This window comes from Mustela nigripes, chromosome 7 (assembly GCF_022355385.1).
Source record: "Mustela nigripes isolate SB6536 chromosome 7, MUSNIG.SB6536, whole genome shotgun sequence".
In the NCBI taxonomy this organism is placed as follows: domain Eukaryota; kingdom Metazoa; phylum Chordata; class Mammalia; order Carnivora; family Mustelidae; genus Mustela; species Mustela nigripes.
The window spans coordinates 24,299,249-24,303,736 of record NC_081563.1 but is presented as its reverse complement, the minus strand read 5'-3'; the positions used below and the strand labels follow the sequence as shown (position 1 = coordinate 24,303,736).

At 46.6% G+C, this 4,488-nt stretch overlaps 1 long non-coding RNA gene across 1 annotated transcript; it reads right to left on the bottom strand.

Moving 5' to 3' along the window:
• Positions 1-6: 6 nt before the first annotated feature.
• LOC132022266 (uncharacterized) lies at positions 7-4,270 on the bottom strand. The gene is made up of 3 exons (XR_009405565.1): positions 4,131-4,270; positions 3,137-3,304; positions 7-130 (listed from the first exon to the last, which is right to left on the bottom strand). It is a non-coding gene; the product is annotated as an uncharacterized LOC132022266 (long non-coding RNA).
• Between the last annotated feature and the right edge of the window lie 218 nt (positions 4,271-4,488).

The window sequence follows — 4,488 nt, the reverse complement described above, 5'->3', positions numbered from 1 at the left end:
AGTTGCCGTCATCAATGGCCGTTCCAAACTGGATCAGGCCCTCATCCAGCATGTAGGCAACAGTCGTCACACCTTCGGTCACCATCACCTCGGTCTTCCCACCGCCCCGCTCCAGACCTACCCCATCACCCTGTAAAATTTCAGTCCCCCCACCCCACCCGAATTCCAGGTTAGTGTCTCCACCGACTCCACTGCAGAACGGACAGGCCTTACCCCCCCTAGCACGTACACACTGAGGGAATCCCAGTGGCCCTTGTTTGCCCAGTGTTTCGTTTCCTTCAAGCAGGTAAGAAGCCCTTATCTACACGGACGCCCTCAGCTTCCGGGACACTCAGAGCTGTGCCCGCACTAATGCCTGCAGGTAAACTGACAAAGTGGGCAACCACGTCTGCTTCCGGCTTGAGTCCTGTTAAAATACAACTTTAACCTGGGCCGTACTTTTGCATACCTTCGTTGCTTAGGTCACCTGAAGAAATCGCTCGGCTTGCTTCCTAGTCTCCCGCGGGGAGGAAAGGAAAGGAAAAGCAGGAGGGAGGGAAGAAAAGGAAGGAAGGGAAGAAGAGAAAGAAAAGGAGAAAAACAGAAAAGGGAAGGAAAACATAAAAAGGCAAAGGCCGGTAAGCTAAACCCCGAGCAGGAAAAAACAGGGGAGCAAGCGGAAAGGGTACAGTTGCCCTGATGCAAACACAGCAGCGGGTGAATAAAGCAGGGGTGCTCCAGCAGGATGAGGGGGCGATTCTGAGAATCTGTTAGTCATGAAATCTGGGATCCTCTCTTCAGGAAAGGGAACAAAAGCCATTAGTCTGCCCGATTCCTGCAAAAGCAAACACTGATCATCTCTAGAGGAAAACATGCCCATGTTAGGCCCTTGGGATTCTAAAAATTATATCCAATGTAACGTCAGCCCCCCAATAAAAAAAAGGTACCAACATAGAAGTTAACCACCATAAAGGAGTAAACAATAACAAGAACTACAGCACTTGTGGCCCTCCAAGGATTTCCAGTATTAAAAATAACAATTGGGGGCGCCTGGGTGGCTCAGTGGATTAAGCCGCTGCCTTCGGCTCAGATCATGATCTCAGGGTCCTGGGTTCGAGCCCCACATCGGGCTCTCTGCTTGGCAGGGAGCCTGCTTCTCCCTCTCTTTCTGCCTGCCTCTCTGCCTACAAGTGATCTCTCTCTCTCTCTCTCTCTCTGTCAAATAAATAAATAAAATCTTAAAAAAAATAATTACGGAAGAAACCAGTTATGGAATATGAAAGAACTCTAAAATGTTTAAAGACCTAAGAGATGGAATGAAAAATTAAGCAAGAGACAAGAGACTATAAAAAATGGCCAGGTTGTTTCGCTTCAGCAGCAAATATACTAGAAAAAATGACCAGGCAGACTAGAGAAAGAACCAAATAAAACCATATGAAAAATTCAATATTTGAAGTAAGAAAACTCAGTGGGTGATTTCAATAGCAGATGAGACAATGGTGAAAGTGAAACCCTGACTTGCAAGATGTTTCTTTTTTTTCAATAATTTTTTAAAAATTGTATTTATTTATTTGACAAAGAGAGACAGAAACAGGCAAGGGGATGGGAGAGTGGGAGAGGGAGAAGCAGGCTTCCTGCTGAGCAAGGAGCCCCATGCAGGGGCTCGATCCCAGGACCCCAGGATCATGACCTGAGCCAAAGGCAGATACTTAAGGGCCAAGCCACCCAGGCACCCCTTGCAAGATGTTTCTTAAGGAATTATCCAGAATGTAGCACAGAGCGAGGAGGAAGGAAGAATAAGAGGTTATAGAGGCACAAAGACAGGACAAGAAAGGGAACACATACTAATTAGAGTTCTGAGGATGAGAAAGAGAGTTTGAAGGGTGCCTGTGTGGCTCAGTGGGTTAAAGCCTCTGCCTTCGGCTCAGGTCATGATCTCAGGGTCCTGGAATCGAGCCCCACATCAGACTCTCTGCTCAGCAGGGAGCCTGCTTCCTCCTCTCTCTCTGCCTGCCTCTCTGCCTACTTGTGATCTCTCTCTGTCAAATAAATAAATAAAAATCTTTAAAAAAAAAAAAAAAGCAACAAGACAACACAAGGAGCTGTGAATAAACTTCTCAGAACTAAGAGGGTCAGTCAATGGGAAGACAGTATTTGCAAAAGACTAAGAAAAACTGTCAAACTGTTCTTTCAAGAACACACCAAATAAAAACATTTTCAGATCATTCCATTTCGGTAATTTTCAGAAACGGAGTGTTCATCTTCGAAACACTTTCTCTCAAGGAGGTAACTCCAGAGCAAAGGTCAGCAATGCAGAAAGAGTGAGCGGAGAAACTGGCACCATGATGGCAAATGTAACCATATTCCAGCTGTGTAAAAGAATAACGTCTCACTTTGGGGATAAAAAAATACTGGGCAATAATGGCATAGGGGAGGTAATCAAAGTTCAGGTCCTTGTATCACTTGCCAGGGGTCAGATGCTAAATAAGTTGAAACTATTCAGAATAATTTAAGGGTATGGTAAACTTCCAAGGGAAACCACTATAGGAATCAAATGTATGACCTCCAAAGCAAAAATGTGAAAAATGTCTTTAAAAAAGGACAAAACAACCCCCAAGTGCCAAACTTAATTTCTAAAATGAGGAAAGAAAGGAGGGAAAGAAGAGATATAGAAAAAAGACAAAAAGAACTATCACATGCTCGCTCTGTACCCACACCAGTCATCCTAGCCTAGCACAGGGGCCTCTCTTGTTTTCCCTCCCAGATTCTGGAAGGTCACTGGAATGGGACAGGTGACTGATCTTCAGTCTGATTTTAAAAAAAGGGCTCTGAACAGCTTACAACAGAGAATCCTCACCCAGGAACTGACAGAACTGCCTCCACTATGGGGGCTCTTCCAGCCCAAGAGAACTCATTATGACCTGGTGAATTCCCAGGGCCACTGTAATAGAGAGGACAGGACACAATGTCAGGAATCTGATCAAGGACGGTTCTGGGGCCTCGCGCACTGTAGGGAAGGATGTAAGTTTTACTTGCCTACTCTAACACAGAGATGATGCGTGGTAAGCCAGAGAAAACCAAATAACCTTTGGACCTTCCTCAGGGTCCTAACTGAGTGGTGGGACACTATGTCTGAGGTCCCCTGGCACCGACGTACCCTAAGAGAGGATGTGGTGACCCTCTCGGGTGCCTCAATGTTGTACCACACACACAGGCTGTTTCGGTTCTGAGCCACCAGCACATCACCTCCTGGGACCCACTGCACGCAGGAGCAGAAGTTGAGGATCATCGTCTTAAAGCAGCTTTCGATATCGTATAGATGCAACTGTGGAAGGAAGAGGTGGACAGCGCAATCAGAGGGGGCTATGGGGTGATTTCTGATATCAACCATTTCTCTAACGAAATGTGGTGAGCTGACCAACCAGTCAGGCAGATGCTGAATTTCAAAGCTCACCAGCCTGCAATGCTCGATGTTTATGCTGACTTGGTACATCCTGACTCTGGCCTTAAGAGATGACCAAGTAAACCCAGAGCTACACCCAGAAATTTAAGTTAGGTGAAGGCCAGACTTTCGTTCTTCGAGTTTAACTCAGGGCCAGAGTTGCCAGACTGGATCACAAAAGTAAGGCCACCACGCACATTAAATGGTCTGGAAATCGGCGATGTGGCTTTCACTTCACAATGAATATGAAATGAAAAATCACCAGTCTCTTTGCCCTCGAGGTGGAGCTCTTTGGTGATACCATATTGAGATCAGAGTCAATAAAGAGTTCGGGGGAGACTATCCAGCCAGCAGTGGATACGTGGGGTACGTGTAGCTGACGAATGCTGTGGTAAAGTTCAGCCAGGCAAGCGGGGGTGAGGCAGTCTCACAAGGGCACAGACTTGTGAACAGTAACAGAGAAACCAGCTCCCAAATTTCCCTCTTGGCTTTGATGCCATCACAATACCATCTTCTTAAGGTATGGGCTACAGTAACAGATGGGCTGTGATTATCAGACACAATGTTGATTCTTCTGTGCCTTTTGCTATGTTAATGGCATACTGAACCAAGAAATTATGCCCATCCTGCCCCCGCAATCCCTGGCAGCAGGTAGTACCAGATCCTCTAGGGACTACTCAATTGCTAAGGCCTTAGTAACTCTTCTTACACGAAGTTTCCAGTCCCTGAAGAGAAGCTTGGCCCCGTTTCATTAAGTTCCAGCCAATCCACACGGCTCTTGTGGCTGATGGTGCCAGTGTTGTAGCCATCAGTCAGATCCACGACAGAGTAAAGGAGACAGGGTTAAGAGGACAGATTCCACATAATCATATACAGGACACAAAGAAGCCTGCAAAAGTCATGTCTTTGATGATTACGTTGGGCTTTAAGAATGATATTACATCATGGGACGCCTGGGTGGCTCAGTTGGTTAAGCAGCTGCCTTCGGCTCAGGTCATGATCCCAGTGTCCTGGGATCGAGTCCTGCATCGGGCTCCTTGCTCCGCAGGGAGCCTGCTTCTCCCTCT